We start from the raw sequence: 18,932 nt of genomic DNA, 5'->3' as shown, positions 1-18,932 counted from the left end.
TGAGCATGAGGTGACAGCAAAAAGCTGCAAAATGTATTTGCTGTTATAATATGGCCATCTAGATTTTTATAGTCCAGATGAGGTACATTAAATTTATATCTACTTCTCTTCCAACACATTAGGACCACTTACAGTAATTTTATGCCCATATCACAGCCATAAGTCATTTTTTTGGGGAAATGTAAAACAGTTTAAGGGATATTTATGTATGATTCAATGCAAAAACCCTTCTGACCGTTATAACTCCAAGAGGACCATAAAGTTACCATAAAGTGTCCCATTCAAAACCAATGGTGAAAACATCCCCAACTTAAGGAATCAAAACAGCTAGGCCACAGCTACTCAGTATTGGTAGGATTGAGCCAAATTCTGTTTCTCATCATCCAGATGTGAACAACTTCCAGAAGCCACTGGATCAGTTCCTTCACATCTTCATCTGGTCAGCCCAGAATAAAGATTTGCTATATTTTATAGTAAGTTATTTATCCTTACTCTGCAGGAACCTATACAGAGAACAGTCTTTTTCATTACTTTTTACTCTATTCTTTTATTTGAAGATGTCAGAAATTCACTTGAGACAGCTAAGCTATATTTCAGGTGAATTGTTCACTTATTCACAATTGCTCCTCTTCTTCTTTCTTCTCTTCTTATTCTCAAAAAACCCAAACAAACAAAGAAAGAAACCCAAAACCCAAACCACTCTTTATTCTTTCTACTGTCCATCAATTATGCTGCAAGGAAGAAGGAATGCTAAAGAAAAGCTACCATTTATACATTGAAAAAGATGTATCAAACTGGTTTCAACTGGAAATCTAAATTCTCTAAAATCTAAGAGGCCTAGTATTTTAAAGGAAAAACCTTTTAATTCCCAGAAGTAGAAGACATGATCTGAAGGTTCCAGTTTACTCCAATTAAAGAATTTGTATGCAGCAAGATTTAACACTTAAAATAGGAATGCAATGGAATAAAAAGTAGCATATAACCCAGATTACATGGATGCCTCAATGAAGATCTTTACAACTACTCTTGTTTGGGTGGGCAGGAAGAATGTGGCATGGCATTTGTGGCAGGCAAAATGCATAATTAAATATATAACAAAATATTATTAGACAAATTGCTAACTATGTAACAAAACTATATAATGAAACAGGTGCTCTTTAAGCTTAGAATCAAATGTTACACATCAGCAAGCAATCTGGGCTGCAAAAAGAGAAATGACCAATAAAAAGCTTCCTATTTGGAATCAAACCTCATTGCATTGAATGGAGTTAAGTTCCAAATAAGTGCCTACAAAATAGGATCCTAAGTTGCTTAAATCTCAAAATTAGATTCAAAGTTGAAGCATTGAGGAACTTTCAGAACACACTGTTGAGATTGTACATAGTAAGAATTACTAATCTAACTTCTCCCAATAAAAAATGTACATATTCACTACCAAAGTAATCATTCCCTTGAATAGTTAAGAGAGCTGTTTCCTGTAACTCATTGGATTGTTTAAAAATAAATAACAAAACAACTTCACATTGAGCTTAGAGAAAGCTTTTAAAAAGATCAGCAAGAGTGGGATTTACATCATTTTCAGGTTACTAGATTGATTTGAAGCTTCAGCCTATTTTATTTGCAATTAACTATGCCCCACAGCCCAAATTTCTTCTAATGGAGAATAGATGTACTTGTTAATGGAAAATAGTATAAAATGTCTAAACGCAATGCAGGGAACAAATGCACAGAGACAGAGAAAAAAGTGGAAATGAAGAACCTAATTTTATGTTAAAAAAGAGACACCAAACTATCATTGGTGTTCAATATCAGACTGGAGCCCAAAAGCAGCTTCCAGCTTCTGAAAACATTTTTAATAAAATATGTGCAATTGATTGAATAGAGAACAACAGATGGGATTTCAGTTGCCACCTTAAGCTAACTCATTTGATCCCCCTCAAGTTTCAGATTTGAGGTAATTCCATTCACACTGTAGGATGTTGCCTGCAGGTGATATTAGAAATGCATTTTATATTCTATTTTTGCTGCAACATTACATATGTGTAATGTATAGTCCCGCTTCTCTGGGTTAGAATTTGTTCAAGGTACAATCAATACCCCAAGGGCTAGCAAATGCAAGTCAGGAAATAAAGAGTTTGCCAAGTTTTGTGGCTTTGACAGAAACTTCATTTTATGTCTTCTATCAGGGGGTGATGTTTTGTTATTTTAATATTTGATTATATAAAGAACATATCATAAAGTGAATGACTGAGGTTTTCTTTCTTTCTTTCTTTCTTTCTTTCTTTCTTTCTTTCTTTCTTTCTTTCTTTCTTTCTTTCTTTCTTTCCTTTCTTCGCTATCTTCCTATTAAGCTTTCAATTCATTCTTTTACAGTACCTGAACACTTTTAATATTACTTTTAATATTTTTAATATTACAAAATTATTCTTTTAATATTACAAAATTTTACTTTTAATATTACAAAATTAAGCTGTCCCCTCCCCATTCAAAGTCTGCTAAAATGATATGGCAGTACCCTGTACCACAAATCTTTCATACACTCCTTATAAGAGTGTTTATTTTCCTGGGCTCCAAGATCACCGTAGATAAGGACTGCAGCCAAGAAATTAAAAGACGCTTGCTCCTGGGGAAGAAAGCCATGGCAAATCTAGACAGCACACTAAAAAGCAGAGATATTACTCTGCCAACAAAAGTGCGTATACTCAAGGCTATGGTCTTCCAAGTTGCAATGTATGGCTTGAAATTTGGACCATAAGAAAGGCTGAGCACCGGACTTCCGGTGGAGGCGCGGCGCCGAAGATAGCCATTTCGGGCTATCCGCTTCACAGCTGAGTTTTTCTGCCGAAAACAGCGCCGATCAGCTGTTTCGGTGGATTTGAAGCCCCCTCCTCGGGAGAAGAGGAGGGGGTGAGGCCCCAGGTAGGGGTTGAGTTCTCCGGGGCCGCCTGAGCTGAAAGCTTGGGCGGCTGAAGGATTGAACTCCCCCGTAGCCTGGGTTGCTCCCAGCTGTTTAGCGTCTCTGCTCCGGGATTTTTGGAGCAGAGCCAGGCGTTTGCGACCACCCCTGCCAGAAGGAAAGACTTTGGAGTAAAAAGAAGCAGGCAGAGCGGTACAGGAGGTCAAGGTGAAGAGGATTTTGATTCTTACTCCCTAGCTTAATGGACTTTTTAGACTTAAAGTGAAAGTGCGCAACAAGTGAAAGTGAGGAAAGATGGCGGCTAAACCTTCCTCTAAAATTTTTCGGAGTGCGGGAAATTCCCCGGTACAACAGACATCGTTGCAAGCTTTGCTTCCTCCTACACCTTCTGTGGCATTGACGCTGAAGGACTTACAAGATGCCATTGGAAAGCAATCCCAGGTAATATCAGAAATGCTGGGTGATAAGATGGCAAAGTTGGAGGAGAAACTGGAGAAATTGGAGGAGAGGATGGAAGAGAAGTTTAACGTAATGGAGGAGAGGATGGAAGAGAAGTTTAGTGCAATGAGGGTAGACATCTTGTCTACAGTGGAAAGCGTGGCTGAATGTGTGCAATGTTTGGACGAAAAAGTGGAGGATCTTAGTCAAAAGAACACTATGTTAGAAGTAAAGGTATTGGAGAATGAAAATTTAAGGGAAAAAATGGACGGAGAATTGAGCCTTGTTCAGTATCATCAAATGCAGTATGCTATTAGAATTAGGGGCTTAAAAGAGAATCCTAAAGAAGACCTAAAGCAGCTGATTTCTGAGGCTTTGGAAGCAGTATTGGGCCAGCCAGCGTCTGAAATAGAGGGATGCATGGATAAAGTTTTTCGTGTGAATTCATGGATTGCAAGGCAAAGGAAGTTACCTAGAGATGTGGTGGTTTATTTTACAAAGAGAGCAACTAGAGATGAAGTTATTCAAGCTGCTTATGATACTAAGGTTGTGATTGCTGAGCAAGAAGTTTTGGTTTTAAAAGAAATTCCTCCAAAGATTTTAAGGAGAAGGAAGGATTTTGCATTTCTCATGCAGGAACTTAAGCAACGTGATATTAAGTTTAGATGGGAGATTCCAGTCGGATTGGTGGTGATGCATGAAGGTAAAAGATATCGTCTGGTTACTGTGACTCAGGCACGTGATTTCTACAATAATGTTTTAAAAGCAACTCCTCTATCACTTCTGGAAGCTGCAAAGGGATCTGGAGAGGGAAAACCTCAAGAGGCTGAAGGTGGACAGACAGAGGAGAATGGTGCTGGAGGGGATCAAATTATAGCTTCGTCGGCTGCTGCTGGAGAGCAGAGGGTGACGCGTGCCGCTTCAAAACGAGCAAGACAAATACAAGAGCAAGACCAGCAGAAGCGTACCTATAGTGAAGCAGTGGGAGGAGCACGGCTCAAAGAAGATAGAGGGGCTATTAAAGATGTGCTCCAAAAGCTTCGGGGTGACTAAATTTCTAACTTGGAATGTTAATGGATTAAATTCACCACAGAAGAGAAAGAAAGTTTTTCAATATTTAAAACAATTTAAGACTGATGTTATATGTTTGCAAGAAACGCATATTAGGGTTATGGATCAAAAGTATTTATCGAACTTAAGGTTGGGCACGCAATTTGTGGCTTCTGCGATGAATAAGAAAAATGGAGTGGTTGACTACGTTAAAAGTTCTCTAACAGCGGAATTAATTGAAGCAGATAAGCATGGAAGATATGTTATGATAGATTTGTTGTTAGAAGGCAAAAAAACACTTTTAGTTGGACTGTATGCTCCTAATCAACAACAAGCTGATTTTTTTTTAGTTTACTTCATACAAAGATTACTCAATTGGATTACAAATCGTTTATTCTTATGGGGGACTGGAATGGTGTTTTGGATGTACAGATGGATAAGGCTGGTTTTTTTAAGCGTGCTCCGAGTCATGCCAGATTGCCTAAATCTTTTTTTGAAATGAAGGACGATTTGGAACTGCGAGATATTTGGCGTGACACACACCTGCATGAAAAGGATTATACTTTTTTTTCTGACAGACATCAATCTTTTTCTAGGATTGATTTTATTTTGCTGACTAATGATTTTTTTCTAGGATTAAGAAGGTAAAGATCTGTGCAAGAACTATTTCGGATCATAGTCCAGTTTGGTTAGAGATCAATAAAGACAATAGGGATAGGCGCTTGTGGCGTGTAAATGAGAATTTATTTAGAAATCAGAGGAATGTGGAAGAATGTAAACAGCGGATGAAGGATTTTTTTGAAATTAATATGAATAAGGATACTTCTATGGACATGGTTTGGGATGCTAGCAAGGCCTATATGAGAGGGGTGTTGATATATATGAATAATAAGCATAGACGTACTTTGGAAGCCAGAAGGAAAGAATTGGAGAATGAAATTAGGGAAAAAGAAAAGGCCTTGATTTTGAACCCATCGGATGTGAAGACTAAGGAGGTTATTAAGCTATTAAGAGGACAATTTGATAAATTAATGGCTGATCAAGTCGCAACCAACTTGCGGTTTGCTAGGCATAATACTTTTTGCAATGCTAACAAGCCAGGTAGATGGCTAGCTTATAGACTAAGGAAAAAGCAAAGGGCTTCCAATATAGATAAAATTGAACATAAGGGAAAGGTTGTGTTTCAACAGGATCTTATTAAGGAAGCCTTTCTGGATTTTTACTCTAAATTATATGCTAAGGAGAAGATTAATGAAAAGGACATTGATGTATATTTGGAGAATGCTAGCATCCCGGTTCTTACGCAAATACAAAAAGAGGAGATTAACCAACTGATAACAGAAGAAATTTTTATAGCAATTAAGGAATTGAAGTTGGACAAAGCGCCAGGTACGGATGGTTTGACTGCGGTTTACTACAAAAATTTACAAATGGAGTTGATAAAGCTGTTAAAGGAACTGTTCCAGATAATTCAGAGAGGGGGAAAGGTCCCTCCGTCTTGGAGAACTGCTTTTATCTCTTTGATTCCGAAGGAAGATCAAGATGCTACTCAAGTAAAAAATTACAGACCGATATCACTTTTAAACATAGATTATAAGATATTTGCTAAGGTGTTGGCTAACAGATTGATGAGGGTTCTGCAACAGGTGATTCATGGGGACCAAACGGAGTTTATTAGTGGTAGGCAAATGAAAAATAATGTGAGGCATATAGTTGATGTGTTAGAGTTTTTGGAAAGGAACAACCAGATCCCTGCGGCGCTAATCTTTTTAGATGCTGAAAAAGCTTTTGATCAATTGAATTGGCAATTTTTGATGAAAGTTTTAGATAAAATGAATTTTGGGGATAAATTTTTGCAACCAATTAGGGCATTATATCAAAAACAAACTGCCTGAATAATAGTTAACAATAGTTTGACTGAAGCATGTAATATTGAGAAGGGCACAAGGCAAGGGTGTCCGTTATCGCCTTTGTTATTTGTGTTAACATTGGAGATATTATTGGTAAAAATACGGAATTCGGAAAGAATTAAGGGTATACAAATTAGAGATCAGTATTATAGGTTGAGAGCGTTCACAGATGATCTGGTTGTTACGGTGACCCAGCCGGAGAACTCTGTTGTGGACCTGATGGAGATAATAATGCAATATGGGAAGGTTTCTGGATTTAAAGTTAATGCACAAAAAACTAAAATTCTGGCCAAAAATATGACAGTATCGCAAAAGGCTCTTTTAGAAGGATTAACTGGATTTGAGATTGCTAAAAGGGTCAAGTATTTGGGGGTGTTTTTGTCACCCTCTAATACAAAGTTATATAAAAATAACTATGAAAAATTATGGGGAAAAATTCAAAAAGAAATGGAGAGTTGGGAAAAATTGCAATTGTCTTTGTTGGGAAGAATCGCAGCAGTGAAAATGAATGTCCTGCCTAAATTTTTATTCTTATTTCAAATGATACCGGTTCTTAAGAAAGATTCTAATCTGGAAGAATGGCAGCGGGATATCAATAAATTTGTCTGGGCAGGGAAAAGACCATGAGTTAAACTTAAGATTATGCAGGATACTCGTGAAAGAGGTGGTCTTAAAATGCCCAATCTTAAATTATATTATGAAGCTGCTGCGTTAGCAGGAATAAGTGATTGGATTAATTTGACACAAGAGAGATTATTAAATCTTGAGGGCCACGACTTGTTATTTGGCTGGCATGCATATTTGTTGTATGATAAGAAGGTAGATAATGTGTTTAAAGTGCATATTTTAAGACAGGCATTGTTGAGAGTTTGGAAGAAGTATAGACATAAGTTAGACTGTAAGATGCCATTGTGGGCAATTCCAAAACACGCAATAGAAAACATAAATGTTGGTTTCAAACATGATGTGACTACGTATAAGGAGATTTTAAGTCTGGAAAGAAATGTCTGGTGTTTGAAGCCGTATAACCTCTTGCGAGATGAGAAGATTGTTCAAACTTGGTTTCAATATACTCAGTTACGGGCCAGGTGGAAAGAAGATCAGAAAACTGGTTTTACAATGACTGATGAAAATTTGATAAAGCAAATTAGAAATCAGGGTCCAGCACATATCAAACAGATATATCTTGCATTGATTGAAATTGACTCAGAAACAGAACTTGTTAAAGATTGTATGATAAAATGGGCCCAGAATATCCAAGAAGTTATTACAATGGACACGTGGGAAAAGATCTGGGTGAGGAACGTAAAATTTACACAAGCTCAAAATTTAAGAGAGAACTTTTATAAAATGTTTTATAGATGGCATTTAGATCCTAAAAAGCTTGCAAGTATGTATCTGAATTATCAGCCAAAATGCTGGAGGTGTGGTGGTGAAGATGCAACATATTTTCATATTTGGTGGACTTGTAAAAAGGTCAAGGCTTTTTGGATAAAAATTTGGTGGAATATGCAGAAGATCTTCAAGCGAAGGATAAAGTTTTCTCCGCAACTTTTTTTGTTGGGTATAATTACAGATGCTACGGTTGTGGACACTAAATTGATGTTGAATCTAATTACAGCAGCAAGACTTTTAATAGGTCAATATTGGAAGAAGGAGGAATTGCCGACTATAGAAGAATGGACTTTAAAGGTTTCTGACCTGGCAGAGATGGCAAAGATCTCGGCTTATTTGAAAGATCATTCGCAAGAACGATATATTATGGAGTGGAAAAAATGGATTGAATATATCCAGAACAAATATGGGACTAAAAAGTTTCATTTAGCATTTGAATAAGTCTTCCTTTCTATTTTCTTTTCTCTTTTCTTTTTTTTTCTATATGAAATGTTAGTATTGTTTGTAGTTGTCTTATTTGAGCTAGAGAGTGATAGATTTAAGAATTTATTGTTGGTAGCATATGGATGCTTATGATTGTTCTTTGTTTTTACACCCTGTACTTTGCTCTGGGAAGTTGGGGGGGAGGGGGGAAGGGGGGGAGGGGTAGGGAGGGATAGGTAGGGGAGGGGGAGGGGGGATTGTTAAAGATAAAATGTATTTTAAAACTTTTCAATAAAAAAAAAGAAAGGCTGAGCACCAAAGAATTGAGGACTTTGAACTAGGGTACTGGAGAAGACTCATGCGAGTCCCTTGGACTGCAAGGCATTCAAACCGGTCAGTCCTAGAGGAGATCAACCCTGACTGCTCTTTAGAAGGCCAGATCCTGAAGTTGAAACTCAGATACTTTGGCCACCTAATGAGAAGGAAGGACTCAATGTAGAAGAGCCTAATGCTGGGAAAGATTGAGGGCAATAGAAGAAGGGGATGGCGGCGCGGCGCCGGAGACAGCCTTTTCGGGCTGCCCGCGGGTCATCTGTGTAGTTTTCACCCGAAACAGCGCCGATCAGCTGTTCGGGTGAATTTGAAGCCCCCTCCTTGGGAGAAGAGGAGGGGGTGAGGCCCCAGGTAGGGGGTCAAGTTCTCCGGGGCCGCCTGAGTTTAAAGCTTGGGTGGCTGAAGGATCGAACTCCCCCGTAGCCTGGGTTGCTCCCAGCTGGTCAGCGTCTCTGCTCCGGATTTCTTGGAGCAGAGCCAGGCGTTTGCGACCACCCCTGCCAGAAGGAAAGACTCTGGAACAAAAGGAGCAGGCAGAGCGGTACAAGAGGAAAAGGTGAAGAGGATCTTTATTTCTACTCTCGAGCTTAAAGGACTTTCTAAACTTAAAGTGAAAGTGCGCCACAAGTGAAAGTAAAAGATGGCGGCTAAACCTCCCTCAAAAACTCTTCGGAGTGCTGGAACTTCTCCGGTGCAACAGACATCGTTGCAAGCCTTGCTTCCTCCTGCTGCATTGACATCGAAGGATTTACAAGATGCCCTTGAAAAGCATGCCCAGGTAATTTTAGAAACATTGGGTGATAAATTGGCAAAAATGGAGGAGAGAATAGAAGAGAGGATGGAAGAGAAATTTAGTGCGATGAGGGTAGACATTTTGTCTACAGTGGAAAGTGTGGCTGAATGTGTGCAAGGCTTGGAAGAAAAAGTGGAAGATTTGACTCAAAAAAATGCTGTATTAGAAGTAAAGGTATTGGAGAATGAAGATTTAAGAGACAAAATGGACAGAGAGTTAAGCCTTGTTCAGTTTCACCAGATGCAATATGCTGTTAGAATCAGAGGTTTAAAAGAAAATATTAAAGAAGACTTAAAGCAGCTGATTTCTGAAGCTCTGGAAGCAGTATTGGGTCAGCCAGCAGCTGAAATAAAAGGATGTATGGATAAAGCTTTTCGTGTAAATTCATGGATTGCCAGACAGAGGAAGTTACCTAGAGATGTGGTGGTTTATTTTACAAAGAGAGAAATTAGAGATGAAGTTATTCAAGCTGCCTATGATACTAAAGTAGTGGTTGCTGACCAAGAAGTTTTGGTTTTAAAGGAAATTCCTCCAAAGATTTTAAGGAGAAGAAAGGACTTTGCATTTCTCGTGCAGGAACTTAAGCAACGTGATATAAGGTTCAGATGGGAGATTCCAGTTGGGCTGGTGGCGATGCATGAAGGTAAAAGATATTGTCTGCTTACTGTGGCACAGGTGCGTGACTTCTACAATAATGTTTTAAAAGCAACCCCACTATCACTTCTGGAAGTGGCAAAGGGATCTGGTGAAGAAAAACCTCATGAAGCTGAAGATGGCCAGACAGAGGAGGATGGTGCTGGAGGGGATCAAACTACAACTTTGTTGGCTGATGTTGGAGAGCTGAGGGTGACGCGTGTTGCTTTAAAAAGAGCAAAACAAATAAAAGAACAAGACCAGCAGAAGTTTATGGAACTTTCAAAGCGCACTTACAGCGAGGCAGTGGGAGGAGCGCGGCCTAAAGGAGACAGGGCCATTGAAGAGGTGCTCGCGGCCTACTACAAAAATTTACAATTAGAGATGGTTAAACCGTTAAAGGAATTGTTCCAGACAATTCAGAGAGGGGGAAAGGTGCCTCCATCTTGGAGAACTGCCTTTATCTCTCTGATTCCGAAGGAAGACCAAGATGCTACTCAAGTAAAGAACTATAGACCAATATCACTATTAAATACAGACTACAAGATATTTGCTAAGGTGCTGGCTAATAGATTGATGAGGGTTCTGCAACGGGTGATTCATGGGGATCAAACTGGGTTTATTAGTGGTAGGCAAATGAAAAATAACGTGAGGCATATAGTTGATGTGTTGGAATTTTTGGAAAGGAACAACCAGATCCCTGCGGCGCTAATTTTTTTAGATGCTGAAAAAGCTTTTGATCAACTGAATTGGCAATTTTTGATGAAAGTTTTAGACAAAATGAATTTTGGGGATAAGAAAGGGCACAAGGCAAGGGTGCCCGCTATCACCTTTGTTATTTGTGTTAACATTGGAGATATTATTGATAAAAATACGAAATTCGGAAAGAATTAGGGGTATACAGATTAGAGATCAGGATTATAGATTGAGAGCGTTCGCAGACGATCTGGTTGTTACAGTGACCCAGCCGGAGAGCTCTGTTGTGGACCTGATGGAGATAATAATGCAATATGGGAAGGTTTCTGGATTTAAAGTTAATGTACAAAAAACTAAAATTCTGGCCAAAAACATGACAGCATCGCAAAAGGCCCTTTTAGAAGGGTTAACTGGATTTGAGATTGTCAAAAGGGTCAAATATTTGGGGGTGCTTTTGTCGCCCTCTAATACAAAATTATATAAAAATAATTATGAAAAATTATGGGGAAAAATCCAAAAAGAAATGGAGAGTTGGGGAAAATTGCAACTGTCTTTGTTGGGGCGAATCGCAGCAGTAAAAACGAATGTCCTGCCTAAATTCTTATTTTTATTTCAAATGATACCGGTTCTTAAGAAAGATTCTAATTTGGAGGAATGGCAGAGAGGTATCAATAAATTTGTTTGGGCAGGGAAAAGGCCACGAGTTAAACTCAAGATTATGCAGGATACTCGTGAAAGAGGTGGTCTTAAAATGCCCAATCTTAAATTATATTATGAAGCTGCTGCGTTAGCAGGAATAAGTGATTGGATTAATTTGACACAAGAGAGATTATTCAATCTTGAGGGCCACGACTTGTTATTCGGCTGGCATGCATATTTGTTGTATGATAAGAAGGTAGATAATGTGTTTAGAGTGCATATTTTAAGACAGGCATTGCTGAGAGTTTGGAAGAAGTACAGACATAAGTTAGACTGTAAGATACCATTGTGGGCAATTCCAAAACACGCAATAGAAAATATACATGCTGGTTTTAAACATGATTTGACTACATACAAGGAGATTCTAAGTTTGGAAAGAAATGTCTGGTGTTTGAAATCATATAGTCTCTTGCGAGATGAGAAGTTTGTTCAGAATTGGTTTCAATATACCCAGCTACGGGCCAGGTGGAAAGAAGATCAGAAAACTGGTTTTACAATGACTGATGAAAATCTGATAAAGCAAATCAGAAATCAGGGTCCAGCACATATTAAACGGATATATCTTGCATTGATAGAGATTGACTCAGAAACAGAACTTGTTAAGGATTGTATGATAAAATGGGCCCAAAATATTCAAGAAGTTATTACAATGGACACGTGGGAAAAGATTTGGGTGAGGAACGTAAAATTTACACAAGCTCAAAATTTAAGAGAGAACTTTTATAAAATGTTTTATAGATGGCATTTAGATCCTAAAATGCTTGCAAGTATGTATCCGAATTATCAACCAAAATGTTGGAGGTGTGGTGATGAAGATGCAACATATTTTCATGTATGGTGGACTTGTAAAAAGGTTAAGGCCTTCTGGATAAAAATTTGGTGGAATATGCAGAAGATCTTCAAGCAAAGGATAAAGTTTTGCCCGCAACTCTTTTTGTTGGGAATAATCACAGATGCTACGGCTGTGGACACTAAGTTGATGTTGAATTTAATTACGGCAGCAAGACTTTTAATAGGTCAGTATTGGAAGAAAGAGGAACTGCCGACCATAGAAGAATGGACTTTAAAGGTTTCCGACCTGGCAGAGATGGCAAAGATCTCGGCTTATTTGAAAGATCACTCGCAAGAACGTTATATTATGGAATGGAGAAAATGGATTGAATATATCCAGAACAAATATAGGGTTAAGAAGTTTCATGTAGCATTTGAATAAGTCTTCCTTCTCTTTCTTTTTCTTTCTTTCTTTCTTTCTTTTTTTTATACATATTTAATATCATTAAGGTTTGTATTATCCTATATAAGCTAGAGAGTGATGGATTTTAGAGTTTATGGTTGTTAGTATATGGTTGTTTATGATTGTTTTTTTCTATTATACCTTGTATTTAGCTCTGGGAAGTCGGGGGGGAGGGGGGGGAGGGGGGGAGGGAGGGAGAGGGGAGGGGGAGGGGGGATTGTTAAAGATAAACTGTATGTTAAAACTTTTCAATAAAAAAAAGGGGATGACAGAGAATGAGGTGGCTGGATGGAGTCACTGAAGCTGTAGGTGTGAGATTAAACAGACTCCAGAAGATGGTAGAGGATAGGAAGGCCTGGAGGAACGTTGTCCATGGGGTCGCGATGGGTCAGACACAACTTCGCAACTAACAACAGAGGAACTCAATTCAGCCTACAGAAGGCCAGTCCTCTCAGAATTTTCTAGCCAAAAGTGGATTTGGACCTGGGTTTTCTATAATTTGTTTATATGCTGAAAGGATTATGAGAATAGGGTAAGGTAGAGTAGGGTAGGGTAGGGTAGGGTAAGTTAGGGTAGGGTAGGGTAGGGTAGGGTAGGGTAAGGTAGGGTAGGGTAGAATAGAATAGAATAGAATAGAATAGAATAGAATAGAATAGAATAGAATAGAATAGAATAGAATAGAATAGAATAGAATAGAATAGAATAGAATAGAATAGAATAGAATAGAATAGAATAGAATAGAATAACTGGAAGGGACCTTGGAGGTCTTCTTGTCCAACTGCCTGCTCAGGCAGAAAACCCTATATCATTTCAGACAAATGATTCTCCAATATTTTCTTTAAAATTTCCAGTTTTGGAGCATTCACAACTTCTGGAGGCATGTTGTTCCACTAATTAATTTATTATAACAGGAAATGTCTCCTAAGTTCTAGGTTGCTTCTCTCCTTGATTATTTCCCATCCATTGCTTCTTGTCCTGCCCTCAGGTGCTTTGGAGAATAGCTTCTTGGAACACTGTATCATGTCACCACTAGTCCTTCTTTTCATTAAACTAGTCATATCCAACTCCAGCAACTGTTCTTTATGTTTTAGCCTCCCCTGATCATCTTTGTTGCTTTTCTCTGAACTCTTTCTAGAGTTTCAACATCTTTTTTACATTGCAGTGGCCCAAACTGGATGCTGTATTCCAAATGTGGCCTTACCAAGGCATTGTAAAGTGGTATTAACACTTCACGTGATCTTATTAATGCAGCCTAGAACTGTGTTGGCTTTTTTGGTAGCTGCAGCACATAGCTAGATCATATTTAAGTAATTGTCCACCAGGACTCCAAGATCCTTCTCACAGTTACTACTATTGAGTGAGGTACCACCTACACCAGACATGTCAAACTTGTGACCTCACGTGACATTGCACAACGTATTGGGACGGTTTTGGCATTGCCGGCAATGGGGTGGGTGCAGCTTCCAGATGATGCATCCGGCCTGTGGGCTGGCACTTTCACTCCCCTGACCTGTACTATACCTGTGCATTTGGGGTTTTTTGCCTAAATGTAGAACCTTACTTTTTTCACCATTGAACTACATTTTGTTAGATAGCGCCCAATATTCAAGTCAAGTTCAAGGATGTAGAGATCTTTTCTATCAGACAAATTCCAGTAAGGCAGTATATTAAATCTCATGCTGAAAAAAGCCACCAGTATGCACATGTTAAAATTAACAAAGAAACAATCAATGGTGAGTAGGTAGGTCTTGCTTTGGTGGTAGTATCTGAGAGGTTCATGGAGTTAGCAGTATTTGAAAATTAGAGGTTTTAGGTGATTAATATTTTCTTATCCTTGAAGTCATTATGATAAGCAAAGATATATCTTAAAATAGAAATGGAGATGCAAGTGAAATTATCACTATTTATATATTTAGGACCATAATAACATTATTTTATATTCACATGGTACACATCTTGTTTGTAGGCTTAATATAAACTACAGAACAGCAACCAAATCAACAAAAAAAGTTCCTATGCAGTTGGGCTCTATATGCCTATAGAATCATATTATGAGTCACCTTGTGTCAAGATATGTGGCAAATTTAATAAATAAAATAAATTATTAACCCCAGCTGTAGAAAAATAGTTCATAATTTATATGTGTAAAACTGAATTCACTGAAAAATCAGAAATACAAAATCCTGCTTGTTTAAAATCTCCTCAGTTCAAGCCTTCACTATTAGCACCCATTATCTTTAATCCAGAGTGTATAACTTCAGAACTGGATATTTAATGATTCATAAAATGTCAGTGCTTGATAATGAGCTTCTTCTGAGAAATGTGCATAATAACTATTATCTAGTAAAAAGATTGGTGGATATTAAAATTTATCCTAGTTGCAAAAGCTGCTACTTATGGGGAGAACTATGTTTAAAAAAACTGAAACCCCAGTAATTAGTGTCAGTTATCTGTAGAGACAGTTTCCTAGCCTTTGTTGCATATTTTGAAACCGACTACTTTCCCAGCACGTGTGTATCATCATAGGTAAAATATAATTAAATAGAAAGAAGGAACATCTCGATGTTGTGGACATTAGGATTTTAATGTTTTTATGCTGTAAGCTACCCAGAGTTACTTCAAAATGAGATGGGCAGAAAATAAATTTAATAAACAAATAAAATAATAAATGATATTCCTGTAAAATGGTCTTAATAGTAAAGTTCTGCTTTCTGTCTCAGTCCAAGGCAGAGAAAATTTTTAGTTTTAAATAAACCCTAGAGAATTAGAGTCAGTTAGTGTAGCCAGGACTCAGTTGGATGGCTTAATGTCCTGATATGATATAAATTTGGTTCTTGTATTTGGGAGGAAGTTCTTTAGAGAAATGGTACAGACCATCGATAAGAGTCTATTGATATCATCTCTATGATACCGCACATAAAAAATAACAAATTTACTTACTTATGCCTATCACTAACTTTATATATCTATCATAACATTTATGTCTATGTTTGTATTATACCTAATCCCCACATGAACAGACGTGTTCTTCTTGGCTGCCTGAGCTTAGAAAAAAGTCTTTCCCTTTGAGCCACCTTCAAATTGCTGTTTTAAGCTGTGACTGAAAGGTTGGTGGATAAGTGGGAGGGACGGTACTCACCATATGGCGGCTGGGCTACATGCTGTCAAAATTTCTGCTGGAGTGAAGCTGATGGGCTCTGGTTTCCCTTTTAGTTCATCTGCTGTTTGTTTACTGAGATCCACAGTGGTATTTGTATCTGTTCCTCCTTCCCCATCAGGCATCTGCTAAGCTGTGCTTCATCCTGATGATTGTTCCCCTCCTTCAACTGCAAACTTTTCCCTCTGCTCTTCAATACACACCCACACTAGGAAACTCTCAGCATTTTGCTTTTATAAGAGAAACTATGTCCAGAACTGCTCGCATTGCCTTAAAGTCCCAAGAAGAAATCAAAGGGAAGGAAGAGCTCATGCTGGTCATTGACATGCTTTCTTTCTACAGGGTTCAAGTGAATAATATACTTCTGCAGTCTGCATAGCTGACAGAATTAAGCTGTTGTGCATACAAATGTCCTCATATTGAATTAAACAATGGGACCATGTTACTTTTTTTGTTGATTACAACTTTAAAATGGTAGCTCAGACCCATCATGCACCTCTCCCCTTAAATGGTCAGCTCCAGACTAAGGCATCGGCATAGGAGTAAAACAAAACAAAACAAAAAAAAAAAACAGGAGATGCCAAAATGGAAAAAAACTTCCAATAAAAACATGAAAGCAGTAATGGTGCACACGGTGAGCCAACATGCCTACTCACAGGTTAAATATAATTTTGCAGAATTATTGCCATGTGACAACAATGGTTGCTGATGTGAGTAAAATTACTTACTCTGTAAATAGGGTAAGTGTTATGTACTGGGCTCTTAAAGAATACCACGTGGGTTGCTGGAGCAGCTAACGGCTCTCCAGCAAACCAGACTACAAGTCTCCTGTGCTGCAATTGGCTATCTCCAGGCAGCAATGGTTGATTCAAACCTATTGGCTGCTGCCTAGGGACTAGACTATATATTGCAGCTAGTTGCAACCTTTTCCCCAGTACAGTTCTGCACGAAATAAACTATGAGTTACTTTGTACTCAGCTTCACGTCTTCATTCCTGCGCCAAAGAACCCGCTATTTAACAGTAAGAATATCTGAGAAAAGGAAATAAAATGTCTGGAGTGTAAAGCTTAAATGGTCAAAGGAAAAAAAAAGAAATAAAGAAAAAAGAAGGTCCCTTTTTGAAATTGTTAACAATATCAAAAGATGAGCCAAACCAGAATATAATTTTGACTGGAGAACCAAAATGTCTAGAGCTGGTCCTGTCCTGTGCCCTGTGTGTGAATTCTCACTGTTGCACACATAGAGCCAGGTATCGTTCAATGGAATGTTGATGGGAGAATATTATAATAATCTTTTCACAAAGCACTCTAGGAAGTGCCTTTGCCCCAGGAAAACGTCATGTTTGATAGAACAAAGTCTTGGTTTGTTTTTTAAAGGTAGAATGCATTTATACTGTATTATACAACAGTATACAATACATTACAATATGTTATACAGCAAAGGACCCCCATCTTCCCATCTTTCAATTTCTACAACCCTACCACATTTTCATGGCAATTTCTTTGTATTCTTTTCAAAGGGGAAATATTTGTCTGGCTTACTCTGAATATGTAACCTTCTGGATACCAGACATAGCTTTCAATATAATCATAAATAACAGCTGATACATATCTATTGAAACACAAACGTGGGCACAATTATGTTTCCTTCATGGTACGATTAAGGCTAAGGGTAGAGAACATGTCAGGTGTTTTATTGAAAACCTTTACATCCTGAGATAAAATAAAAACTATTTTCCATAATGGTGACAGTTGATAATTCCTACCATAACTTTTGTGCTTTGGGAGGCAAAATAAAAAGCAAACCCTATTCAGGTCAATAATTAAATTGGTTACTTTGCTTTGATTGAACTGACAAAAGTGTTATCCTTTAGAAAATATATTTGTAGTGGGCTGGGAGGGGGATTAGTGTATGTGGTAATGTTGAGGGTTAGTGTGCAGCACTCTGATGCACTGTTAAAAAACCAGAAGAGTGCCATGTATAATAAAGCACTGTAATCCTTCTCCTTCATCTACCATTTATATAATCATTTTACATGAATAAATCTCTTGATTTCAATTGAATTGTCAGAAGTGAATTAGAACCATTGTCTTTTAACAACTAGTAAAATCAATTAGAATTTGAAAGTCTTCAAATGAATTCTCAGAGCTAATCTGAACAAATCTTGAAAGTAATAATTTTTAAGTAATTTAACAGGCCTACTGACTTTCTAGATTTGTAAGGTTTTGGGCAGAGATTAAGTCATATTTATGTTCTATGTTTCTTGCTTGCTCTTGTTTAAGAAATGGAGGGTAAGAACTGTCGCAATGAAACAAGATGATTTTATATATGCTGTCTCTCAGTAGGAAATACTAATGTTAAGGAATGTTTTATGAATTCATTACTTTGATGGCAACATTAAGCCATAGAGAATATTTCCTCTTGGTTTTGACTTTCCACCTCTAATTTATAGCACCTTCTCTAAAACCAGAACTTTGGGTCCATTTGTTCTTTAGCCATTATAGCTTTGCAATTTGACATGAAACAAAACATTGTAAGATGGAATGTTCCTCTCTAATGCTCCAACTAGTCAGACATGGTATTTTAGTGCTTAAAGGTTCCCCCGCACATGCATGCTAGTCGTTTCCAACTCTAGGGGCCGGTGCTCATCTCCGTTTCAAAGCCAAAGAGCTTGTCCAAGGATGTCTCCATGGTCATGTGGCCGGCATGACTAGATGCCAAAGGCACACGGAACAATGTTACCTTCCCACCGTAGTGGTCCCTATTTTTCTACTTGCATTTTTACGTGCTTTCGAACTGCTAGGTTGGCAGAAGCTGGGACGACTAACAGGCACTCACTCTATTACATGACACTTGGGATTCGACCCGCCAAACTGCAGACCATCTGATTGACAAGCTCAGCATCCTAACCCACTGAGCCACCACGTCCCTTTATTTTAGTGCTTACATTCCTGTAATTACATTCCTGTGGGAAATCATGAGTTTGAGTCTTATCTTAGCCATGAAAAGTCTTTGGGTAACTTTGGGCTAGTCTCTCTCTCATCCCAACCCACCTTGCAGGGTTCTTGTTGTGGGCAGAATAGGAGGAGGAAGGAGTATGGGATATGCTTGCCTCCTTGAGTTATTTGTAAAACTAAACAGAAACTTGGAGGTTTTAAGAGCTCAAGAGTCTTTCTACAGCTGCAGCTGTCAGGCAATTGCTTTCAATTTTGCCGCAGCAGAAAGGGACCGACTTCCATTTTTAGCTTCCCTTC

The sequence above is a fragment of the Vipera ursinii genome, assembly GCF_947247035.1.
Source record: "Vipera ursinii genome assembly, chromosome: 1".
Taxonomy (NCBI): Eukaryota; Metazoa; Chordata; class Lepidosauria; order Squamata; family Viperidae; genus Vipera; species Vipera ursinii.
This window is presented reverse-complemented; position numbering follows the sequence as displayed.